General features: G+C 36.9%; 1 long non-coding RNA gene and 1 pseudogene across 1 annotated transcript; one reads left to right on the plus strand and one right to left on the minus strand.

Moving 5' to 3' along the window:
• LOC144364742 (cytochrome P450 3A21-like) overlaps window positions 1-26336 on the minus strand; it is a 33099-nt pseudogene extending 6763 nt beyond the window's left edge.
• On the plus strand, window positions 6112-12956 carry LOC144367452 (uncharacterized). Its single transcript, XR_013426839.1, has 2 exons — window positions 6112-6414; window positions 12632-12956. It is a non-coding gene; the product is annotated as an uncharacterized LOC144367452 (long non-coding RNA).
• Window positions 26337-27380: the final 1044 nt, after the last annotated feature.

A 27380-nucleotide genomic window follows, 5' to 3' on the forward strand; every position in this document is an offset into this window, starting at 1 on the left:
GATAAATATAACTGTCTGGTGGTAGATATGAGGAGTGAAGCAGTGTATTCAAGACTACATGGAGAACCTCTATGTTTTCAGTTCAATATTGCTATGGCCAGAATAAACAGAAGCTACTTTTAAAACAATCATAAAAAAATGACAAGAATAATAGAGGACTCAGGAGCCTACATGAAAGGGATTCCAGTGGACAAATATGGGAGAATTGAGGATCAAAATAAAAATAGTAAGAAAATAAGTTGAATAAAAATACCACGCTAGTGAAAGAAATACTTGTTTTTATCAGCTTCAACATTTGAACATGGCTCTAGGTGTGCTTCTCTAGAAAGTTCCTCAGGCTACTGTATATGATATCCAAGCATGGTCTTTCTTCAACTAGGTAGAAATATTCTTCTTCCTGGAAAATCTTCTGTACATTTCCAGAACAATCTTTCCCTCTGAGTTTCCCCATCAGTAGATGAGATAGCAACCGTGTTTACCTTTATAAGACTCCACATATTTGGAATTCTGAAAATATATTATAAGCTGAAGAAAATCCACCCGATGCTAGAAACAGAGAGATTTCAAAGATAGAAGGTCATTAAGAGTGCAGAACTTATCTTCCCTTCTGATACTATAAATTCTTTTTTTTATTGGTTGTTCAAATCATTACAAGGCTCTTGACATATCATATTTCAAACATTAGTTTCAAGTGAGTTATGAACTCCCATTTTTACCCCAAATACAGATTGCAGAATCACATCGGTTACACATACACATTTTTACATAATGCCATACTAGTAACTGTTGTATTCTGCTATCTTTCCTATCCTCTACTATCCCCCCTCCCCCCCCATTTCTCTTTTTATCCCGTCTACTGTAATTCGTTTCTCTCCTTGTTTTTTTCCCCCTTTCCCCTCACAACCTCTTATATGTAGTTTTTTATAACAATGAGAGTCTCTTTCCATTTCCATGCAATTCCCCTTTTCTCTCCCTTTCCCTCCCACCTCGTGTCTCTGTTTAATGTTAATATTTTCTTCCTGCTCTTCCTCCCTACTCTATTCTTAGTTGCTCTCATTATATCAAAGAAGACATCTGGTATTTGTTTTTTAGGGATTGGCTAGCTTCACTAAGCATAATCTGTTCTAGTGCCATCAATTTCCCTGCGAATTCCTTAAGTAGAGAAGTCCATCTAAAGTTTCCTAAGTCATCAGTGAAGAAAAGCATCCATCTACAAAATTTTAAGAGTAGGACATTTTCCTGAGTGAAAACTGGCTGTGGTGTCCAATAGCTACTGGCCTTTGCTCTCCCTACTTGTGACCTCCTGTGTATTCTGAACACAGCCTCCTGGCCAGAGAGTGGTTGGCTTTGTCTCCTGTTACATTTGTTTGCTTAGGGAGAAGTCCTGGACTTCGATATTTTGTTTTACTACCTTAATTCTTCACCAAAGATGCCACAGATTAATCTCCTACCATTGTTAGAGCTCATTATCAAATTTTGGGCAAGATTCTTGAAAGATCCCACCATGCTTGAAGGTATGAACTTTGTACTGACACCTGGAGGGCCCATCCTGGCTCCCTGGCCTGCACACATCCTTGTGCTGGGCTTCATACATGAAACAAAATCTTCACCTAAAGAACCTCATGCCTGCTTCATTAGGGGCCACACAGTTTCAGCTACCCTGAGGATGCCTTCTGTGGAGAGTTTGTAAAGTGAGAGGTTTGGAAATGCAATGATTCTAGACCATATAAAATCTGATAAAATTAAAGCACCAGGAAAATAATTTCTATGTTGAAATTTTATATATTGAAGAGAAGGGATATGATAAAACAGTTTTCCACTATTTAAAAAATAATTTCAACTGATATATAAAAACATTAAACTATACATATTAACAGGTACCTGATTAATTTGATATATGTATATGCTGTTTGATGTTTATGTCAGTTCAGAGACATTTTAATTGCATTTATCATTTCCTGATGGTGGATGATTTCAAAATCTATTTGACTCAATTAATAAGAACAATTTTAACATAGTGTTGTAATAAACATGGGAATGCATATCTCTCTTTGACATACTGATTTCATTTCCTGTGGTTATACACCTAGTAGTGAGATTGCTAAATCATATGGTGGGTCTGTATTTGATTTCTAAGGGCCCTCCTCATAGTTTTCCATAAAAGCTGTCCTAATTTGCATTCTAGTCAACAATATACAAGGACTCCTTTTTAGAGCATTTGGGACTTTTTCTATCAGCAGTATTTATGCCTTGACAAACTAATTACCATGCCCATTATTTAATTGTAAATGCTTTCTCTCTGATTCATTATTTTTTCAGTATTTGGAATGTATAATTTTATTTATTTAAGTCTTTTTTATTAGTTCTTTTTAGTTATATGAGAGTAGAGTCCATTTTGATTTAATTATAAAAGCATGGAATATATCTTACTCTATTTCAGTTCCCTCTTTAATTCATTCTTGTTTCTCAATTACCAGATGCTAAATTCTTTATTCTCCCCAAATGAAAACCCTCTACTACTCCCAACCAAGAGTTCTTCATCTACCATTTAAAAATATACAAAGAAGTATGGAAGTCATACACCCATAGGCAAATAAATTATCAAAAATGAATCTCTGTAACCACAACCGAATTTTACCTGTTGTTTCTCTTGAAGGTGACTTTTTTTCATTCTCTTTATAGCTTTCTTTAATAAAATTTGTGACATCCTTTGGAAGCAGAGAGATATTCATTGCCTCATAAATTGGAGTAAGAAATGGAAATATTACTGCAGGGGAAAGAAAAAACAAAGGACACTTCAGTGAAAAATGTAAAATTTACCTGGAGCAATTACATCTTTTCTACCAATAAAAAAAGTGGAAATCACAGGAGTTCCTAAAGAGGAACTATTTCTGTTGGGACCACTGATTGGGCTCCAGGCCACTGGCTGAGCAAGAGGATGTCATATATAGGGCCACCACTATACCAGTGAGATCAGTGGCCCCTTCTGCCTCTGTGGAGTGACCAAAGGAGCAAGATGAAAACCCTGACCCCTTTACCATTCATGTACTGGAATAGAGTGGCTTTGGATAGAACTAAGCTTTCATCTGAAGCTGCAGTTAATCATGCTCTTCAAGAAGGAGCAGTCAGGATGGACCAACAGAGCATGTATTTCTCAATCACCACAGGAGAAATCCAGAGGCATTATTAGAAAGAAAATTGGGAAACTCAAAGTATGGGCAAATTGATCAATATACACCTAAATAAACACTGGATGAAAGAAGAAATATAAAGTGAAATAGATAAAGCATTGAAAAAAAAAGAAGGTGTAATATATCAAACTTATAGAATGGAGAAAAAGCCATCATGGCTCAGAGGGAATTTCTTATCTATTAAATAGAAACAAAGATTGCAAATGTGTGATCAAACTTTACATAATAAATTATAAAAAAATCAAATTAAACTTAAAGGAAACAGAAGGAAGAAAATATTAAGGACCAAAGTGAAAACTAATCAAATAAAAAATAAAATCAATAGAATAAATTAATGAAAACAAAACAACAAAATTCACAAAATAATAGCTACATTGACCCAGAAATAGAAAGGCTACAGTTAGTAGCATTCAAAATGAAAACTGGGAAAATACTGACACTATAAACATAGAAAGAACTATAAAGATATTGTAACAGATTACACAACAAATATACAAATTACATAAATGAAATAGACAAATTCCTAAAAAGACACAAACAACAGAAACTGACACAAAAAGTAATGCAAAATATATATTTACATACATCATGTGATGAGACTAAATTAGAAATTAGGAACTTTTCTACAAAGGGAAGCTCAGGTCCAGATGTTCCAAGGACAATTCTACCAACCATTAAAAGAACTAATACCAATTCTTTACCTTTTTACAAACATTCATAGAAATATCTATTATTTTCTAAATATAGAATACAGTGAACACTTGTAAAAGATCCTAAAATGCACATGTTAACCTAATCCTAAGACTTAACACAAAGATAACACAGGAGAGCTACAAACTGATATATCTGATAATTATGGATGCAAAATCTCAACAGCATATTAGCAAATGAAATTATTTGTTGTTCTCTTCTTTCTCTTCTCTTCTCTTCTCTTCTCCTCTTCTCTCTCTCTCTCTCTCTCTCTCTCTCTCTCTCTCTCTCTCTCTTCCCCCTTCCCACTTATCTATCTCCTCAAAGTCTCTTTCTCTCTATTCTCCTGCTACTAGCCAACGTCTTTTGATTCCTCTTTTATGCTTCCTAAGATCTAATAACTCTATATCCTCATTTCCTACCTTCTTAACATCTCATCCTAAATCAGTCCCCCTATTCTCTCTTTGACCACCATTATAAACTGTAGATCTTTTTGCAACCTACTGTTTACATTGTTAATAATAATCAAACTCACCATTTCTGTCCATTGTGACAAAACTGTAAACATCTCAATAGAAGCTATTTGGTTTAATTAAGCCTGCATATTGTTTGCATGGGGATATGTTAATATTGATCTCCTCTTTAAAGGAGAGGTCATGAAATTCTGCAGGGATACTATAAGTGTATTGGTAAAAACTGTAATACCTTAGATCTACACTGCTAAAGGGAAAGACATGCAAACAATGTGAAAAAACAAGGGATAAAAGTGCCCAAAACAAACTGAGATACATTACTAGAACCAATGGCCAGCACAGCAGAAGAGATTTCCAAAAAGAGTTCAGGATGTATGTAATTAAAATGTTCTGTTAATTAAAGGATGATATAAGAAAGCAAACACAGGCAACAAAAGGTCATTTCAATAAAGAGCTACATAGCCAAATACAAGAAGCAAAAGTTTACTTCAATAAGGAGATAGAGATTCTACCAAACAAGGAAAAGAAATCATTGAAATGAAGAAAACAATAAAGCCATTTACAAACTCCATAGAAATCATCACCATCAGACTAGATCACTTGAAAGATAGGACCTCCAACAATGAAGACAAAGTATATTGTGGAAAGCCATTCTAACACGTGATTGGGTGACTTCCGTTAAGGGCCTGAGGCACTTTGGCTATGTCGAAGTTTTCCCGACCCTTTCCTGATGAGAGAGCCCATCCGTGTGGGGGTGTGCCTGACCACTGACCCCGGAGACCCAATCACTGACCCTGAACTTGGAGTTCAGCCCCCCTCAGCCTTCATTGGATGGAATTCTCCCCTGAATCTCTTGTTCCCCAATAAAAGGCTACTCCAGGCGTGTTTGCTCTCTCTCTCTCTCCTGCTAGCCCAGAGTAATCCTCGCTGCCCTGCAGGGCGATTGGAGGAGGGAACCAGAGAAGGGAGCCGTCTCGGACCTAGCAATAGAAATAAGGTAATTGAGTCTGTGTTTTTATTTCGATCTCTTCTAACTAACTTTATGCCTAGAACCTCATTAATGAAACCATTGCGCAGGTCGCATGGTAGAATTGGCACCCACGAGGGGGGCATTCTAGATTAGTTAGATTGAGTGGGAGCGCGCTATAAAGATAAGGAAAAAAGATATAAAGATAAGGATAAGAATAAAGATAAAGGAAGAAGTGACGTTTGGGTCACAAAAGTACGTGGAGTTATTGAAGGAAAGAGGTGTTAAATTAATTAAAATGGGAAATTCAACTTCTGCCGATAAGGAAATGTACCTGACTATTTTAGACAGTATAATTAATCAGAAAGGAAAACAGATAAAGAAATCTCAGTTATTACAATTTTTAAAGATTGTAGGTGAATATTGTCCTTGGTTTTGTGAACAGGAATCTCCAAATTTACTTACTTGGGAGAAATTAGGAAGGACGTTACAGAAAGTTTGTCTTTCTAATGAACTACCTGGAGGCATAGAAAATATACAGAAAACATGGACTGCTCTAGAAGTTTGTCTTTTTAAATATATGGGCCAGAGTTTGTGGCCCCCTAAGGAACTTTAAAAAGGCATTCAACGAGCTGTTAGGTCTATTCAAATAGATAATCAGCCTAAGGCTAAGTTAATTCCCTTTCCCTTAAGCCGTTTAAAAACAAAGGCACTAGGAGCCAAGCCAAAGGTTAAAAATGTGGACTTAAGCTCACAAGATCAGGCTAGCCCACAGGCCGATTGTACAGAGCAACATCATAGAAGAGAAACCTCCCAGATCCTAGGAAGGCCCTCCAGAAGATGGTCTTACTAGAGAGGAAAATACGGAAGAGACTCCTAGAGGGGCTCAGTGTTCTTCTCAACCATGGGTTTTAGAAACCCAAATTTAAAATGGCAATAGTTCAGATTCAGACCGTGGGTCACAGTCTGAGGAAGAAGAATCAAATGTTGAAATTCAGGACTTAGAGAGAAATTTTAATAGGCTGCGTTTAACACCGCCTGCCCAAGCTATTCAAATTCGGCCGGTACCTGCTAGAAGGACCAAATTTAACAGGTATGCTGAATTAAAAATGACTTTTCTTACCCCAGTACAGGGAGGTATTAAGAAGGCTCAAGAAATGGGAGAGGATACTAGTGGGTTTCACCTCTTTCTAGTTTTTGAGCAAACTGATGAACAAGATCAGAGAGTAAGAGTTCATACTGTAATCCCATTTAAAACTATTAAAGAATTAAAAAGTGCATGTGAGACGTATAGTCCAAATGTCCCTTTTGTACAGAGTCTGATAGAAAATATTTGCTCACAACCCCTTCCTCCTAGTGATTGGATTTTTTTAGCCAGATCTTGTCTGAGCGAGGGAGATTATTTGCTCTGGAAGACTTATTGGACTGATTTTTGTAATGAACAGGCAGAAAGAAACAGAAGACAGGGCATAGAAACACCAGTAATGATGTTTTTAGGGACTGAAAATTTTGCTGATTTGGAAAGACAATTAAATTATGATTTTGTAGTATACAATCAAATAACTGACTGTGCAAAGCGTGCTTGGAAGCAGATCGTCCCAAAGGACCAGTCCAATTTAGTCCTTACCAAAATCAGAGGAGGTGCCAATGAAACTTATTCAGATTTCGTAGCCCGACTGTATCAGGCTGCAAACAGGTCCATAGGGGACCCAGGAGAAAGCGAATTTATTGTTAGACAGTTGGCTTTTGAGAATGCAAATAGTTTGTCAAGATGTTCTCCGACCACATCGTAAAAAAGGGACAGTTTCTGAGTATATTCGCCTGTGTTCTGACTTAGATCCCACACAGTTGCAGACAGTGGCCTTAGCGGCTGCATTGAAGGAAACCTTGGGGCCGCAAAATTTAAGTCAAAAGTCTCGCGGTAGATGTAACGTTTGTGATAAGAACAATCACTTTGCCTGTGAGTGTCGCATGCGCAATTTTAAGTTCAGGGCTCCATCTACTGGCGATAATAGATATTACAGGACTCAGAGCCCTGTGGTGGATTCAGATGGCAGAGATGAGCCCGCCTTCTCTCCGCCGGCATTTCCTCCTAGCGGAAGGACAAAAAACTTCCGTTCGGCCCCTCCCCAGGCCGAGCAACAATACAGGGAATTCCAAGGGAGGTGGCAGAGTGTGACGTCACTGGCGCCGACCAGGACAGCCTGCTATTTTTACCAGGACAGAGACAGAGATAACAGACAGTTTTCTTAGGACCTTCGAAGACAGTTGAATTAAATCCTGAAATGGGGCCAGAACAAATCCCTACTGGGATTTTCAGGCCGCTTCCTGATAATACTGTAGGTTTAATTTGGGGACGTAATAATTTAAAGGGAGCCATCGAGGTGATACCTGGTGTGATAGATTCAAAATTTAACGGACAGTTATATGTTACTGTAAAATCAAATTATGCCCTAAGGCTCACCCCAAAGGATACTTTTGCCCAATTAATATTATTGCCTTGTGTCTCAGAAAGGCACCTGCCGGTAGATTCAGTTTCTAAACAGCCAGACAGAGTATACTAGTCACAGTTAGTATGGCAAGAACGCCCTTTATTAAAACTTAGAATTAATAATAAAAATTTTCTAGGAATAATCGACACAGAAGCTGACATCTCAGTATTGTCTAGTAGGTTTTGGCCTAGAAAGTGGCCTTTGCATGTAGCACCAGCTAACCTAGAGGGAATAGGACAGGTTTCACAGCCTGCTCAAAGTGCCAACTACCTCCGTTGGGAAGATTCCGATGGAAACAGTGGAGTATTTAAGCCTTATGTGTTAGAGTCTTTACCAGCTAACCTATGGGGAAGAGATATTTTAGCCAAAATGGGATTATTATTAGTTACTCCAAATACTATAAGGACAGTTGAGGAAGTTAATCAGAGGTATTTTCCTGGAGATGATAAGGAGACCTTTCAGGAAGAGTATCTGTTTACAAGCCAGTCTCCATGACAAAGATTAGTCAATGCTCCAAACCAAAATTTTTACTAGGGGCCCTGAGTACTTCCACGATCCCTAAGATAGCTGAAAAAATCACGCGGCTCACAAAGGAGCCTATATGGATTCCTCAGTGGCCCATCTCAGGGGAAAAACTTAAAATAATTCATAGATTAGTTGAGGAACAACTTTAGGCTGGTCATATTGAACCAATGCTTAGTCCTTGGAACACACCTATTTTTGTTATTAAGAAAAAGTCAGGAAATTGGAGATTGCTACAGGATTTAAGGGCAATAAATCATGCAATTCAGCCTATGGGATCATTACAGCCAGGACTTCCCTCCCCCACAGCCATTCCTTTAGATTATAGCTTGATGGTAATAGATTTAAAAGACTGCTTTTTCTCTATAAGGTTACATCCTGAAGATTGTGAAAGATTTGCTTTCACTGTCCCAGCAATTAATTTTAAGGAACCTGTTAAAAGATATTGCTGGAAGGTACTCCCTCAGGGAATGCATGATAGTCCTACACTGTGTCAAAAATACGTTGATCAGGCAATAGATCCCATAAGAAATAGCTTTCCTGATGCATATATTATTAATTTTATGGACAATATATTATTGGCTCATGCTAATCCAGAGGTACTTCCAGAAATTTTTACTCAGTTAGAGACTTCACTTACAGCAATGGGTTTATGTAAAATTCAAAAGGTGTCTCCTTTTCAATATCTAGGCCAGATAATTCAAGGACGTACAATCCGTCCTCAAAACCTTCAGATAAGAGTTAAAGAGTTACATACCCTTAATGATTTTCAAAAACTATTAGGAGATATTAACTGGCTGAGGCTATCCTTAAAATTAACTACCTCTGAGTTAAGCCCTTTATTTCAGATATTACAAGGAAATCCTTCTCCAACCTCTCCACCTCAGCTAACTTTGAAAGCTAAGGCAGCCTTCAGAAAAGTTAAAGACGCAATTAAAAATGCACAGCTTACTAGAATAGATCCTAAAAAAATAGTGTATTTATTAATATTTCCAACTGAGCATATGCCAACAGGAGCCATATGGCAAAGATTAGGAGTTATTGAGTGGATTTATTTATCCCACTCCCCACAAAAAACATTAATTCCTTTTCATGATTCCATAGCTCAATTAGTAATTAAAGGTAGAACTAGGATTTTACAATTAAGTGGATCTGAACCTGATATTATAATTATTCCATTTTCTATTCAACAGACTAATTGGCTTTTTCAAACTTCTAGCTCATGGCAGATAGCTTTTGCAGATTTTCCTGGGCAGATAGATAGCCATTATCCTCGTGATAAGATTATACAATTTGCATCATCAACCTCACTTATATTTCCAAAAATTGTACAAGCTTATCCAATAGAGAAAGCTTTACCAGTGTTCACAGATGGTTCCAACTCAGTTAAGGCAGGATTTTTCAGTCATGTTTACACAGAGGTGATACAAATTTCTTATATTTCTGCCCAAAGAGCAGAGCTTCAAGCTCTTATTTGTGCCTTAGATTACTTTTCAAATGAACCTATTAATATCTATTCTGACAGCTTATATGCAGTCAGAGTTACCAATAATATTGAAACCTCAATGATTGGGTTTACTTCATCACAGGAGTTATTTGAATTATTTCATAATTTGCAAAAGACAGTGCTAATGCGAAAGTACCCATGTTCCATAGGACACATACGTGCCCATACTAATCTTCCTGGACCTCTAGTTTTAGGTAATGACAAAATTAATAAGTTAGTAGCTTTTTGTCAACAGATGTCTTCGTATGACTGTACACTAGCTTCCCATTCCTTGCATCATCAAAATGCTTCTAGCTTACGTAAAAAATTTAGTATTACCAGAGAACAAGCTTGTCAGATTGTAAGCCAATGCCCAAAGTGTGTTATTCACACTCCATCTCTGTCATCAGGGGTAAATCCCCGTGGATTAAAACCAAATCAGATATGGCAAATGGATGTAACTCATATTCTTCAATTTGGTAAGCAATGTTATGTGCATGTCATAGTGGACACTTATTCTAGATTTATTTTTGCCACAGCACGTACTAAGGAAAATACTCAACATGTAATTTATCATTGCTTAGCAACTTTTTTCGTTTTAGGGTCCCCTATACAGATTAAAGCAGATAATGCTCCAGCTTATGTAAACTCTTCAACAATTTTGCCAAGAGTTTAAAATTAATCATAAAGCAGGAATTCCTTATAACCCCCAAGGTCAAGCCATTGTGGAACGAGCTCATTTATCTATTAAGCTTCAATTACAAAAAATAAAAAGGGAGAATAGGATTGTCACTCCCCAAAATAGCCTTAATCATGCCTTGTTTGTTTTAAATTTTTTAAACTGTGACACAGAAGGTCACACTGCTGCTGAGAGGCAGATAGCTCCCTCAGTATCAGACCTCTTAGGCAGAGTTCTGTGGAAAGATTTACAGACTGGTCAGTGGAAGGGACTAGACCCGGTAACAATGTGGGGAAGAGGCCATGCTTGTATCTTCCCAGAAGGCTCTCTCCATCCTATTTGGGTGCCTGAACATGCTATCAGACATAGAACCCAGATTCAAGCGACTGAGGATCGACCCAGAGGAGCCACTACCTAGAAGGAGGAGATTTTGGAAAAAGATGAAGAAAGACCAGATTGAACCAGTCGAAAAGCTGATTTCATGGAAAGACGTGAAGAAGCTAACAACCCAGGCTTCCTGAATACTTTGACGCCTAGGAAAGAACAGGACCCCAGTCTTGATGGTAGCGACAGTAATTGCCCTACTGGGCTGTCAGGTAAAAGGGAATCAAGTAGACACTTATTGGACATATTTCCCAGATCCACCCCTGGTACACCCAGCTGTGTGGACTGGAGAATATTTCAGTATTTACTAATGACTCATTCATGATGGGCGGATTTATAGATACTCATATTACTCCCAATCGTGTGACTAGATTTAATTATACTGGTTACAGTGCCCAATTACCTTTGTGTTGGTCACATGATAAACATGCTGGCTGTCTGAAAGTATCATTTGAAGAAAAGACAGCGATTGGTAAACCTAGATTGACAAATAATTCTATTTATGGGGACTTAAAACCTAATACTAGATCAGTAATTAAGATGGGACTTTCCCATAACCAGCCAGTCGTTTCTGCAAAACCTCCACTGATACCCCACTGTCCAAATAGTTCTATAATTGAGATCAACACCTTTCCTAAATGGATGGATTGTGTAAATGCCTTTCCTGTACAACATAAGGTATCTAAAGATAGTGAGTATATTTTAGACTGGTCTCCAAAAATTGATAAGAGACAATTATGAAGAAATTCTGCTATGACACCTGCAGGATTTGTTACTAATATTTTGACTTATAGTAAAGGAGGTGTTCAAAAAGATATTTGGTGTTTAATGGCTGTCTCAGAATATTTACATTTTACAGATAAACCTTTACCAAAATTTATCGGCAAGAACTCTAAAGAGGGATCTTGCTATGGCTTAAGAGCTTGTGTCCAATCTCCTTATGTTTTAATTATTGGAAATGTAAAAGTTAAATGGATGGATGACAGATATACCGTTACTTGTAATAAGTGCAACCTAACCAATTGTATTACTAGGTATAACGGAGGAAAAGGAGTGCTGATACTTCATCAGCCCTCTTTTGTTTTATTACCTGCTAATATTTCAGAGCCATGATATGCTGATGCTGGTTTACAAGTCTTGCAGCAAATTCATGCCCAGCTAACAAGACCTAAACATGCTATTAAAGTCATAATTGTTGGTGTGTTAGCACTGGTCTCATTTATTGCCTCAACTGTCTCTGCGTCTCTGACATTGTCTCAGAATATTCAGCATGCAAAATTTCTTAATAATTTAGCTCAAAATACTTCTAAGGCTCTGCATAATCAAGTAAATATTGATGAAAGGATTGAGACTAAATTAAATGCCTTAGAGGTGACTGTTATAGACACAGGTAATGAACTTTCAGTCTTAAAATTTAAAGAAAGACTTAAATGCCATGCTAATTAGAAGTATGGGTGTGTTACAGCTGCCAAGTACAATGCTTCACTCTGTGATTGGGAGAAAGTTAAAAACCATTTATTAGGTATTTGGCAAAATAGTAATAATAGCTTGGATATTTTGGAACTTCATCACTATATCCAAGACATTCAAAATAATAGAGCTGGTTTTTCAGATCCTTCTTCCTTGGCTAACCAAATATTGAAGGAGTTAAATAGATTCAACCGTGGAAATATTCTTAAACACTCCGCTTGGTACATTATTGGAATATTCTCTTTGCTGTTAATTCTCTTTTGTATTGTAACTATAGGATGGTGAGTCTTCCAATCAAGAATCCAGAAACTCCAGAGACTGAACGGCTGCCTCATTGTTAAGAAAACAAAGGGGCGATATGTGAGAAGCCATTTTAACACGTGATTGGGTGACTCCCGTTAAGGGCCTTAGGCACTTTGGCTATGTCAAAGTTTTCCCAACCCTTTCCTGATGAGAGAGCCCATCCGTGAGGGGGTGTGCCTGACCACTGACCCCGGAGACCCAATCACTGACCCTGACCTTGGAGTGCAGCCCCCCCTCAGCCTTCATTGGATGGAATTCTCCCCTGAATCTCGTGTTCCCCAATAAAAGGCTGCTCCAGGCGTGTTTGCTCTCTCTCTCTCTCCTGCTAGCCTGGAGTAATCCTCGCTGCCCTGCTGGGAGGTTGGAGGAGGGAACCAGAGAGAGGAGCCGTCTCAGACCTAGCAATAGAAATAAGGTAATTGAGTTTGTGTTTTTATTTCGATCTCTTCTAACTAACTTTATTCCTAGAACCTCATTAATGAAACCATTGTGCAGGTCGTGTGGTAGAGTATATAATCTTGAAAGTAAAGTTGACCACACAGTGAAGATGGTAAGAAACCCTGAGCAGAACATTCATGAATTATGAAAAGGCCAAATGTAAGAATTATTGGGATAGAGGAAGGCATACAGTTTCAAAACAAAGTAATCAAAAATTTATTCAATGAAATAATATCAGTAACTTTTCCAAACCTGAATAATGAATTGGAAAATCAAATACAAAATGCTTACAAGACACCAAGTGAAAAAAATCACAACAGATTCTACACCAAGGCATATAACAATTAAAATGCCTATTATATAGAATAAAGAAAGAAATTTAAAAGCCACAAGAGAAAGGAATCAGATTACATATAGGAGAAAATGAATTAGGAACTCTGCAGATTTCTAAACCCAGACCTTCAAAGCTAGAAGGTCCTGGAACAATATATACCAAACTCTGAAAGAAGATGGATGCCAATCAAGAATTTTATATCCAGCAAAATTAAGATTTAGATTTCATGATGAAGTGAAAACCTTGCATAATAAACAAAAATTAAAAGAATTGACAACTAGAAAGCCTGGACTACAGAACATCCTTAGCAAAATATTCCATGAAGAAAAAATGAAAAACAACAATGAAAATCAGCAAAGGGAAGAAGTACACTAAAGGAAAAGCCAATCAAAGGAGAAACCAAGTCAAATTAAAAACCAAAAATAAAGCAAAATGACTGGAAATATAAACCACACTTCAATAATAACCCTGAATGTTAATGGCCTAAACTCATCAATCAAAAGACATAGATTGGCAGATTGGATTTTTTAAAAAACCAACAATATGCTACCTTCAAGAGACTTATCTCATAGAAAAAGACATCCACAAATTGAAGGTGAAAGGTTGGGAATAAATATACTACTCACATATACTGTGTAAACAAGCACAGGTTTCTATCCTCATATCAAATAAAGTAGACATCAAGACAAAGTTAATTATAATGAATAAAGAAGGACATTTTATACTGCTTAATAAAACCATTCATCAACAAGAAATAACAATTATAAATACTTATGCCCCAAACAATGAATTATGGGATAACAAGAAAAGGCCAAATGTAATGGCCATCTACATTCATCAAACTCTTCTCAAATTCAAGAGTAAAATAGACCACAATACAATAATACTGGGTGACTTTAACACAACACATTCACCACTGGGTAGATCTTCCAAACAAAAGCTAAACAAAGAAACTATAGAATTTAATAATACAATCAATAACTTAGATTTAACAGACATATAGAGAATATTTCATTCATCAATGAATGAATACACTTTCTTCTCAGCAGCACATGGATTCTTCTCTAAAATAGACCATATATTATGCCACAAAACAACTCTTAGCAAATACAATAGAGATACTACCCTGAATGCCATCAGATTATAATGAAATGAAATTAGAAATTAATGATAAAATAAAAAACAGAAGCTACTCCAACACCTGGAGACTAAATAATATGCTACTGAATGATCAAGGGATTGCAGAAAACATCAGAGAAGAGATAAAAGAAATTCTTAGAGGTAAATGAGACCACTGATACAACATATTAAAGTCTCTGGGATACTATGAAGGTGGTACTAAGAGGAAAGTTCATTGCATGGAGTTCACTTCTTTAAAGAAGAAAAAGTCAATAAATAAAGGACCTAAAATTACATCTCAAAGCCCCCCCAAAAATAACAATCAACACTAAAAGTGGTAGAAGACAGAAAATAATTAAAATCAGAGCTGAAATCAATGAAACTGAAACAAAAGAAACAATTTAAAAAAAATGACAAAACACAAAGTTTGTTCTTTGAAAAAATAAATAAAATTCATAAACCCTTAGCCACACTAATAAAAAGAGAGAAAACGTAAAAAGGAAATATCATGATTGACACATCTGAAATATAGAAGATAATTAAAAACTATTTAAAAATTTTATACTCCAGTTAAATAGAAAATATCAAATACATAGACAAAATTCTAGAGTCATAATCTATTCAAACTGAATAAAGGTAATATACACAAGTTAATTAGATCAATTTTAAGCAAGGCAATAGAAGACACCATCAAAAGTCTACATACAAAGAAGAGCTCTACCAGTCAGATTCTCACAAGACCTTCAAAGAAGACCAAAAACTAAAACTCCTTAAATTATTCCATGAAATAGCAAAAGAGGGAACATTTGCAAACTCATTCAATCACTCTGATTCCAAAACAAGCCAAAGACACAGAAACAAAAGAAAATTTCAGACCAATATCTTTAATGAACAGAGATGCAAAAAGTCTCAATTAAATTCTGGCAAATCCATACTACGAAAAATGTTATACAGATTTAATGTAATCCCCATTAAAATCCCAACAACATTTTTCATAGAAATAAAAAAAGCAATCATAAAATTTATTTGGAAAAATAAGAGACCCAGAATAGCTAGCAATCCTTAACAAGAAAGTGAAGCAGAAAGCATCACTATACCAGACCTTAAATTATACTACAGAGCTATAGAAACAAAAACAGCATGGTATCTGCACCAAAATAGACTTGTTGACCAATGGTACAGAATAGAAGACACAGAGAAAAAACCACATGAATATGGTTATATCATGCTAGACAAAGGTGCCAAAAACATTCACTGGGGGAAAAAAAGCCTCTTCAACAAATGATATGTAGCAATGTGAAATTAAGTCCCTACCTCTAACCATGCACAAAACTTAACTCCCAGGGAATCAAAGACCTAGTAATTAGGCCAGAGACCCTGCACCTAATAGAAGAAAAAGTAGGCCCAAACTTTCATTATGTCAGATTAGATTCTGACTTCCTTAACAAGACTCCTAAAATGCAAGAAATAAAATCAATAAACAATAAATTGGATGGATTCAAACTGAAAAGCTTGTTATCAACAAAAGAAACAATCAATAAGGTAAAGAGAGAGCCTAAAGAACGGGAACAAATTTTGACAACATGCACATCATATAGAGCACTAATCTCTAGGATATATAGAGAACTCAAAAAACTTTACACAAAAAAATAAAACCAGCAAATACCCCTATCAAAAAATGAGCTAAGAAATTGAACATACATTTCTCAAAAGAAGAAACACAAGTGATCAACAAATAGATGAAAAAATGTTCAATATCTCTAGTAATTAGAGAAATGCAAATCAAAACTACTCTAAGATTTCATCTCACTCCAGTCAGAATGGCAGTTATGAAGAATACAATCAGAAATATATGTTGGTGTGAATGTGAGGGGAAAGGCATTTACATTGCTGGTGGGACTGAAAATTGGTGCAACCACTTTGGAAAGCAGTATGAAGATTCCTCAGAGAAATCGGAATGGAACCACAATTTGACCCAGCTATCCCACTTCTTGGTTTATACCCAAAAGATTAAAAATCAGCATACTACAGTGATGCAGCCACATTAATGTTTATATCAGCTCAATTCACAATAGCTAAACTGTAGAACCAACCTAGATGCCCATCAACAGATGAATTGATAAGGAAAGTGTGGTACATATACACAATGGAATATTATTCAGAATTAAAAGAGAATAAAATCATGGAATTTTCACATAAATGAATACAGTTGGAGAATATCATGCTAAGTGAAGTAAGCAAATCCCAAAGCACAAAAAGCCAAATGTTTTCTCTCATAAGTGGATGCTGATCCATAATGGGGGGGGTCATCCAAGGAATGGAGAAACTTTGGATAGGGCAAGGGAAATGGAGGGGTGATGGGTGTAGGAGTGAATGTGGAATGAGATGGACATCATTACCCTAGGAACATGTATGATGACACAAATGTTGTGAATCTACTTCATGTACAAGTACAGAAGTGAAAAGTTGTGCTCCATTTGTGTTCTATGTAGTGGAATGCATTCTACTGTCATGTATAATTCATTAGAACAAATAAATAAATATTTTTTTTAAAAAAAGAAATGAAGTACTCACTCATGCTTCAGGATGGAAGAATTTGAAAATACAATGATAAATGAAAGAATTCATACATGCAAAGCCACATATTGTAGGATTTGTTAATAGAAAATTCACAGTATCAGCAAATCTATAGTCAGAAAATAGATCCATGACTGCTTAGGCTTGGGGAATACAGAGTTTATAATGAAATGGTAGTCTGGTTCTGAGTTGACAAATGGTCACTAGTGATGCTTGAGTATATCTTTGTACTGAACAATTTAATTGTATAATTAAGTGGGGTAATTAAAAGATTGTTAATTATGTATCAATAATGATCTTATTTAAAAAGAGAGAGTGAACGAATAACATGGTAGTCCACATACTTATTGAGAGAAGCAAAGAGTCAAAGAAATTAAATTTTAACAGCTTCTTGATTTTCTCCTCAAAGGATTCTTGTGGGTTGTTGAGGGAATCAATGTTCACTCCAAATGATGTCGCTGTGATCACATCCATACTATAGGCTCCAAAGATGCTGAATAGAGAAAGACATGAAAAGTTAAAACCAGTGTCTCTTCCAAATCATTCCACTACACATGCAGCAAGAAGTAGGAGTAAGTTCACATACCCAGGCAAGACAAGCAGTGAGCCACACACTCACAGTTATCTGCTGGACTATCAGTTGAGTCCGTGATCCCTTCACACTTACTCTGAGGCCTTTATGAGTTGCAAATGAGTACTGCCCTTGTTCCAGGAGTGATGGGGACAGTGAGGTGAGTTAGACTGACTTCTGTAGTATGTCTGATTATGGATCTTATCCCTTACCTGAACAGGGATAAGATCCATAATCAGACATACTACAGAAGCACAAATAAAATGTGAATGATGATAGTTGTGTACAAACTGAGCTTCAGTAGGACAAGGGTGGAATAACTGAGTCTTCCTAGAGGGCTCAAAAAAGGTGACCTTGACCTTGACAGTATTTTGTCTTCTAGTATATCCAAAGTCACAAATAGCAGCCAAACAAACCTTGGGGGATACAGGAGAAATCCTTTCTCCCCAGCTTCCCTGTCTCCACCTGGGAGAAGCTCATTCTTGGATGAACAGTTGGAGTTGTGACTCCAAACTTGCTTTTGTCTGCTCATTGCACTAGCTCAACATTTGGAATCCAGTTCTCTGGCAGGCAGTTGGGGGCTCCTAGTGGAGCTTGGAATGACAGAGCTGCCCTGCTACTTACTCTTTCAAGTTGATAAACTTGCCCTTCTCTGATTCCAGTCTCATGTTTTTCACCAACACATCTCCATACTGGTTAATGATGGGGAACATCTATGCACAAAATACGAGATCACCCATAGTTAAGTGAGGAGACTCAGTCCCCAAGGCTATGCCTTTCCCAGGATGAAGAAATATGAGACATTTATAATAAATCTCATTATATCTCTTCTAAAACATAAAGACAAAAGAACATTTTTAGGAAGTTCAAATTCAGAGGACTATCCCTTTGAAAGGGACTACTATCTCTCTCACTTTCTACCCATACCCAGATCAATCCTTTAAGTTTCCAATGAAAAGCCTCTTATTTTATTAACTCCTTGAGTTTTCCACTAGTGTAGGTTGGAGACAGCAGTGTTCTTATTCTCTTCCACTGTTCGTCCTCAGACACGGTGATGGCTTTTTTCATAAATCCCACTGGACCAAAACTCTGGAGTCAAAGGAAAATATATTTTGTCTACATAAATGTGGAGGTCTCCACAGTTGCAAAAGTTTGTTAAACAAGCTTTATTTATTCAAAAAATGTTTAGGGTGTGATAGTAGAAAAAGAACACCTGGACTTAAGCCTAATGATGTGCAATATTAACATCAAACCTATTAAAACCAGTAGGGAATGTGATAGTAGGAGCAAATGTGACTCCATTTTGTTTTATGACTTCATCCTGTAAAACAACCATGCCAAGTAGAAGAGTCATGACTGGGGCAAGATGTTCTTTTCCTTTTGCTATATAAACCTTTAAGAACACAGAACTACCTAATGGGTTATTGTTTCTGTAACGAGGGTAACTGGGCTCTGTTTCTGTAACCGGGGTGACTGGGCTAACTCTGATTGGTTAGGCTTACCTCTGCTTGACTGTAGTGTCCCACTTCTGTAACCTAGCTTGCTTGCACTTACTAGATGCCCTAAACATCTCTTTTCGGTTTTCAGGCTTATAAGGAGTGCCCTTGCAATTGTTTGAGGCTGACCAGGGGAACAGTTTTATGTTCTGGTCAGCTGCCACCTGTGTGCCCGAATAAACGCTTGATTCATTTATATGTGAGTGGTCTGGAAGTCAGTTTATGAAACCCTGGGACAAAGCTTTAACTATAACATCGACTGCCTACTATGTCAGACATTCAATAGTATTTATTCCAAATGCCTAACCACCTGAGAGTTTGGAAGAGACACCCAGGTACCTCACATCAATTTTGGACTTTATATTCCAACCCTTGTTTAGATGTGAAATTTTCATTGGTTGAAAGCTATTTCCAGAGGAATAGACAGGAAGAAGACCTAAGAAGACCTAGTACAACCCCCAGGGCTATTGCAGAGCAGAAATGGGTTGGTGAAAAATACCAGATGTTCTTGGCCAACTATATGTTACCTAAGATCAGTTCTGTCTTTACATGCATTTACAACATAAGCATCTTGATAAAGGGGTGCTTAGATATGATAATTTTAAAAATAATAATATTTGAAACTTAAAGGATTTTGTCTACATAAAACTTTCAGCTAATATCAGAGGATAAGAAAAACAAATAAATAAAAGACATACAGAAAAAAAACACAAGTTATTAATGGAATTTCTTCCAATATTTTCCACAAGGGCAGAGGGGGAAAGAAAGATAATTTTATTTTTTCACCTGGGTGCTAGCCCACCAAAGCAAAACCCCTGAAATTTAGTTCCAGCATATATAATATATTTTTTTGTATTGAAAATGTATGCTTCCAGCCAGGCACAGTGGTCATTTCGTAATCCCAGCAGCTCTGGAGTCTGGGACAGAATGATCACAAGTTCAAAGCCAGCCTCGGCAACGGTGAGGTGCTAAGCAATTCAGTGAGACCCTGTCTCTAAATAAAGTGCAACATAGGACCAGGGATGTGGCTCAGTGGTTGAGTACCCCTGAGTTCAATCTTCAGTCCCACCCCACTTATAAATAAATATATGCTTCCAAGACTCATTCACTGAAAAAATTTAGGAGATTAGAAACATAGGGAAGTTTCTTCAACTTGACAAAGAGATTCTACAAAAAATCCATCTTCAGCTAACCATACACTTACTGGTGGCCAACTGAATGCTTCCTCTCAAGCATCAGAAATAATTCTACGATGTATGCTCAGTTACATACAGAAAGACAAGTAAAAATATTCATCTGAGTGTAGATTAGTGATGTGGACATGTTGGGAAGTAAATAGAGGCTAGATTTGGGCAGTGTGGAATATATGTATTATTGAACATAGCAGCAAATCCTATTATCATCCATAATTATCATACACTAATCAAAAATTTTAAAGAAATTTTGTGATGCTGAGGATTGAACTCCAGACTTTGTGTCTTTGAGGCAATTACACTACCAACTGGGCTAAACCCAGCCCCCAAAGTTTTTTAAAAAGTGGAGATAGAAATTGTATGGGAATCCATACACACACATCAGCCTCATCTAAAATTGGGGTAAACTTTGGAAGATTAAAGTCTATATCCTTCAAAAGAAATGTTCACTCTCAGAGCTCTTATTCAATCTCACACTGGAATTCACAGCTAATGTCAGAGGAAAAGAAAAACAAACAAATAAAAAGCATACAGATAGGATTTTCCCTATTTGTAGGTGCAAACGTTGACCAATGTGGTCAACACACAAGAAACCAGGAACATTTCTAAGGTTAATGAAGAATTGGTGAAAACACATTAAAAACACAATCTAAATCTGCACAAATGTAAGCATGTGATACATTTGCACAGAGCTGCACACTCATACATATAGGCACACAAAACAGGAAAAATGAAAATAAAAAACCTATATTGTATCAATTTCCTGTTACCATAGAAATAGGAACTTAATAAATTTATAGTCATGTAAGAAATTATCATTGGGTAAAATAGAATAAAGTATACATGCAACTGCCTGATAAATTTTTTGGCAAGGAATGACTTCTGAACCTATAAATATCTCAGGATAAAAATTGAGTTAATAAATAAATAAATGTTACTTTGAATTAGTCAAAGGGGAACAAAGGGGAAAGTGAGGTGATGAGAATAGGAAAGACTCTAGAATAAATCACACACAACTTTCCTGACTTCATATATGAATAAACAACTAGAGAAACTCCACATTATGTCCAAACACAGGCTTGGGAAGTTGTACATCAGGTATGTATAATATGTCAAAAGACATTCTAGTGTCATGTATAACTGAAAAGAACAAATTGAAACTTAAATATAACTAATTAAATGTGAAAATGTGGAAAAGTGAATGCTTACCCACTGATTACTGAAGACAGAATAACATTCTTTGATGAGCACTGTTTTGATAGTGCTTGGCTCCATAATAAACAAAACAAGCTGTCGACCAACATATATGCTGTATTAGAAAAATAGGACTTATTAAATCTAACAGGCAAGATTCTGCAGCAGAAATCCAGACTTCAATCATGATGTTACCTATTCTACCTGCCTAGTAATACAATACATAGCAACATGAAGTTCTAGTTGGGGATTCTGACCTCAGAAGCCACTGCAGTCCTCATAGCATAAAGGGTAATGTAGATGAAGTAGGTAGAAAGAGACAAAATACACCACCTAAGAGACCATAATTAGAAATAGCATTGGAACACTTGTTAAATCTAGCTAGTGAATACAATAGTATTGCCATAACTTATTTGTTTATTATTTATTGTAATTATTTGTGGACAGAATGTCTTTATTTGTTTATTTTCATATGGTGCTAAGGATCAAAGCCAGTGCCTCACATGTGCTAGGCAAGCACTCGCTCTGCCACTGAGCTACAGCCTCAGCCCATAGTCTCCATAACTTTTTAGATAGCCAAATATAGGTTTGTGAAAAAAATTGAAGGCAGATAATTTAATAACTTCTCACAATTACTAATGTTTTCAAGTTGTAGCTAAAATGGGAAATTTGGAGATCCAGTGGGGCATGTTGTATCCTTGGATCACATGTTGTGTCCTTGGGCCATGTCAACTGAGCAGAACACTCTGGCCAGGCCTGTGGCTTTCTGGGGATTGATGAGAGAAGATGGAGAAGAAGAGTCAATGTCTCCTACCACTATTTTTAGTGGAGAGCAAAATGATTACACCTCTTCTATAGCTCCCACCGACCCCCCACCAGCTCTAAAAGGGAATAGTTGCTATAGTTAGCTGAGGCCATCCTCCATTGAAAACCCTATCAATTCACCAGGAAACTTACTGGTGTAACTAAATCCTATGTCTTAACATCAAATGGACGAAGAAGAGAAAGAAATGCTTCATTGAAAAGTCAACACTGAAAACTTAAAATGGCATATGAGCAACAATAATGATGACAATAAAAAAGAAGAAAGAAAGTTAAGGAAATAAAAAAATCTGAGCAGAAATGGTTTTCCATCTGCTTCCCAGTACCTCCCAGCCTTTTGTTCAAAAGCATACATTAAATTTGAAATTTAAATAAGAGAATTTGTCTTTAAATTAAAAGGAAATCAATGGAGGAAAGAGATGAGGCAATAAATTTATAAGCCCATGATTTTAAAAAACAATTCTCAAATAATACATTTTATTCATCTAAAGGGGTCAAAAAGAAAGAAAAATGGGGAAGATAGGAATAGCCAGGCATTGGACACAAAGTAAGGCTGGAGACTCTGGGTCATCAAAAGAAGGAGAAAATCCAAAACATGCAACATTCTCAACCTATGTCAGACTGTAGACCCAGACTCCTGGTGACATGCAGAACCTTTGGCAGCCCAAGCCTCCAAGGACTCTGCAGCACAGAGGGTTGCATCCAAAAGCTCGGGGCTGAGGTTGTCCTCATGCTTTGGGGCACCACATCATAACAAGTCTACCAAAGAGAAATTTGCAGAATACTCACCCCCATGTATTTCCATACTTTTTATAACATTCTGTGTCAAAATTAGACAAACCCTAGGAAGAAGAACAAGATAAAATTACATTATTGTTGCAAATGTACTGACATTGCATCAAATTACCAAAATCCCATGAAATAAGGCTTCTTGTTCCTAACAGGAGGTTAGAGAGAAGCTCTTATTCAGAGGCTTCTGGGGAGAAAAGAGAAAATATACAATATTTGAAATAAAATATGTAAATTCACTTGAATTTTCTCTATTATACATAATCAACCAATTCCCCTTGTCTATGAATACAACATGCTTCTCTTCTGCAATATTTCTTCTTCTACTTACGTTGTCTCATAAATATCGGGACCTTCTGAATTATCACCTCCATGGGAACATGAGGAAACCCAGGGTGAGGCAAAGTGAGTGTTTCTCAGGGCCACACATGAACTTTTATCTAATCATTGAGGATCATTTTAATTTATCTCAGGTTTTAACTAGAATTCTAGTAGAATTAGGGACTTAAGAACACCAGCAACCTCTTCTAGCCTAAGAGATTTATGTCATCACCATCCTGTTGTTGAGTAAGTAAGTGACATAGTGAGCAAAGAAAAAGTGGACTTGCCTTCCTATGTTGTAGCTCAACTTGGAAAAGGGAAGATGCTACCTCTCTACCCATAGGAAACATATAGTTAGACACTTTCTCTGAGTTTTCATCATAGAAACTAAGCAATTAATCTTCCTAATGCTAAGTTTTATTTGTAATATTTTAAGTGTACAAATAAAGCATACCAGAAGTTTGAGTGTGTCTTCCTAGAATATGCACTGAGAAAAATGAAAATCCTCTGAAAATGCTCACAGTTTGCTGAACACAAAGTCCACAGATTTCAATGTGGATACGCCAGAGTCCTGAGCTCATCAACAGAAGTGAACCTGAGGCCAGGAGGAGTTATAAACAGAGCCCCAGTGTAAACCTGATTGTGCTTTGGATGTGACTCTCACACAGTTTCTGAAGCTTAGAAATCTTGAAACTTTTCTCATGGAGCTGAATTTCTACTGATGTAACTAAGCAGATGTTTGCAAACATAAGAGGCAAAACAGGGAGCTCAAATGACACATGGCGATAATTAAGATAAGTTCGCAAAAAAGGAAAAGGTGCTGTCCCAGGAATTCCCAGCTTCTTAAAATATCCATGTGAATAGGTCCCATATCTATAAAGTGGAAGATAAATACAAATCAAGGGATTGTGACTGTGTGTATATAGTGGCTCATGAGTCACTGATCAAGAATGGGAGCCATGAAGCCAGGCAGGTAACATGTAGGCCATAAATAACAACAAAAACTCCAATGGCCCTAATCACATCTGCTCATCATCTCCTCTCTCACATTCCCTGAGAGACTCCGAAAGTCACAATACTTAGCTCAGAGCACTTAATTCTATCATTAGGCTCACAATGTTACTGTTAACATCTGATATAAGTCCCCAAACATGAACTTAAAAATTCCTGAGAAATTCAGCCTAAATTTCTTCTAGGTTATTTCACTCACTGGTGTCAGTTCAGGAAGATAACTTGATACCATCATGTTGGCCTCTCTAGTGGCCTCCAGTGGAGGCTGTCCCCACTCTGGGTCTTCTTCCCTAAGCAGAGAGGAATATTCTCCCACTTTTTCATAACTCATATCTGGAAGCCTTTTATTGCATCCTTCATCCATATTCTCTTATACTCATCTGCTGTAAGATATTAAGAACACTGGCATATAAAGAAACTGTTGAATAAGAATAAGCAGCAGGGAAGGTATATTTAAAGACATGTGCAATCTACATCATGGATGTATGTATTAGATTAATATTCCTTCAATTGTTCAAAAAAGATGGGTCATTTTTAAACAGATTGGTTTTCACAAATACAGAATCCTAGAGTCCTATTTTGACCTTCATAAGGAACGTGAGGAACGTACCTCAAAAAAATTGTACTATTTAACAGAATGAAATTAAAACATTTTCATTAATTTTAAAATGCCACGGGAGAAAAAATAGATGCAACAAAAGTTTGAATACCACCCTTTACTTCAATGGTTACAACCAGGTTTATAATTTCTATTTTCACATCATTATAAATGCCAACTCTCATAAAAGTGGATTTAAGGTAGAAGTCAAAGGTCTCCTTGGGGCAATGTCTTCTACCCTAAGAAAGAAATAACTGCTCTTTTTACCTGATCCATGAAACCAGGAATCCCACTATTTTTTAAATATTTTTTTTAGTTGTTGGCAGACACAATATCTTTAATTTTTTATTTATTTTTATGTGGTGCTGAAGATCAACCCCAGTTCCTCACACATGCCAGATGAGCTCTCTCCCACTGAGCCACAACCCCAGCCCAGGAATCCCACTATTTAAAGGAATTCTTCTACTAGATTATTTTATTCATGCTCCTGTACTGGAATATCATGGGAAAATATTTAAAATACAAAATTGGCTTGTTAACTTCTGTCTCTTGAAGCTGCCATTAGCTTTCAAATCAATAAAGAAACAAATCTCTACACTGATGATAACTTAAAGAATAAAAGCTCAAAATTTCTCCCAAGTCTTTGCTCAATAGTTTCATCATTCAGCAGAAGTTGCATATTTCAGGGCGAAGGTATTGAGTTTTTGGAATGACTGTTCCTCTGAAAGGGAAAAGAACAGAGGGAAGAACTGAGTCTGAGCCTGTGGTAGCACCTGGGGTGCACTTGGTGCATTTTACAAATGGTGCTGGGACGTGGGAGGAGAAGCAGGAACCACCTGTTCCACAGGATACAAGCCTTTTACACATCTCTTGTACTGCACATAGAACACAAAAGATAAACAATGACACAAAAACTTGTGAAACTCCTCTTTACTCCCAGAATTCTGAAAGTTTGCAGAGGGTGCATCACTTTTCAGAAGGTGTCCAGTTGTTTGTAATCTGCCTCTACAGAACTCCAGCTGATTAATCTAGGTATAAACTGAGACTCAATCAGAAGTTCATCCTCCAAATCAAATGATATTACTAAAACTCCTAGTCACAGAAATGGGGAGTTTTAAGAGGAGAGAAACTGGGACAGTTACTCACAGATATAGGAGCACCAGTCTTATTCCCATGAGAACCCAGGTTTCCATGGAAAGTTTGGGATCAGTTCCATCACTACTTTCCTTCCAAAATTTTCTCCTCTGATTTTGACTTTCAGCTATGTGAGCTATCTTTTCACTGGCAAAGGTGCCAAGCGTGCCTTCTGTGAGCAGCTGTGAGTCAATAAAGTCAGTCTAGCATATTTATATACTGGGAAAGGAGGTGGAGCTGGATGTACAGCCAGTAGAAAAAATCACCTGTGCCCCATCCCCTATTGCAGAAGCCAGGTGCCCCCTTCACCTTAGCAGTTGGCAGTGAGTCATGAGACATGCCCATTTTTATCTTTGAGCTCAGATTTGTAAAAATTATTAATAAAAAATTTGATCAGAGTTATCATTACGCCCAAAGGTTATTGCTTCTTATCAGAAACTCAAGTGAAACTTTGGAATTAAATGTCCTCTAAACATTTTTTGTCTCCTTGAGTTTTCTCATTACAAAATCGTTGAATTCCATCCCAAAAATGTTATATATAAATAATTACTCGTACACTTTCGTCTGCTTACAATGCCCTCTTGCTCAGAGAAGGCTTTTTTTAAAGTATTTTTTTAGTTGTTGATGGATCTTTTTTTCCTTCTTTCTTTCTTCCCTTATTTATTTCTATGCAGTGCTGAGAATCAAACCCAGGGCCTTACATTCTAGGCAAGCACTCTACCAATGAGTTACAGCCCCAGAAGAGAAGACTCTTAATCATCCTTCAAAACCCAGCTCAGAAAAAACTTCATCTGATAAAGGCTTTCAACACCACCTCTTCACAAGGAGCCACTTCCTCCCCTGGACAACCTCTATTTTCCCTGGAACACATTTCTCTTTTTGTTGTCCTCTTTATGTACAACATTGTTGGATTCCACGTTTGTTTAACTTTGCAGAATGTGAACTTTTCTGGAGCAGGGTCTCTGTACTATCCAGTATTACACCACTAGTCTGTAGCAGAGTTCTTTACAAAGAGCTGGTATCTGGGACGTTTGGTCATTGAGTCAGGTGAGATTGTTGGGCCTCTGCAGGTTCTTTGCCTGTGTGTCTTTGCTGACCACTTCATCTTCCTGGTTTATCAATACAG

Source organism: Ictidomys tridecemlineatus, chromosome 10, assembly GCF_052094955.1.
Source record: "Ictidomys tridecemlineatus isolate mIctTri1 chromosome 10, mIctTri1.hap1, whole genome shotgun sequence".
NCBI classification, from domain to species: Eukaryota; Metazoa; Chordata; class Mammalia; order Rodentia; family Sciuridae; genus Ictidomys; species Ictidomys tridecemlineatus.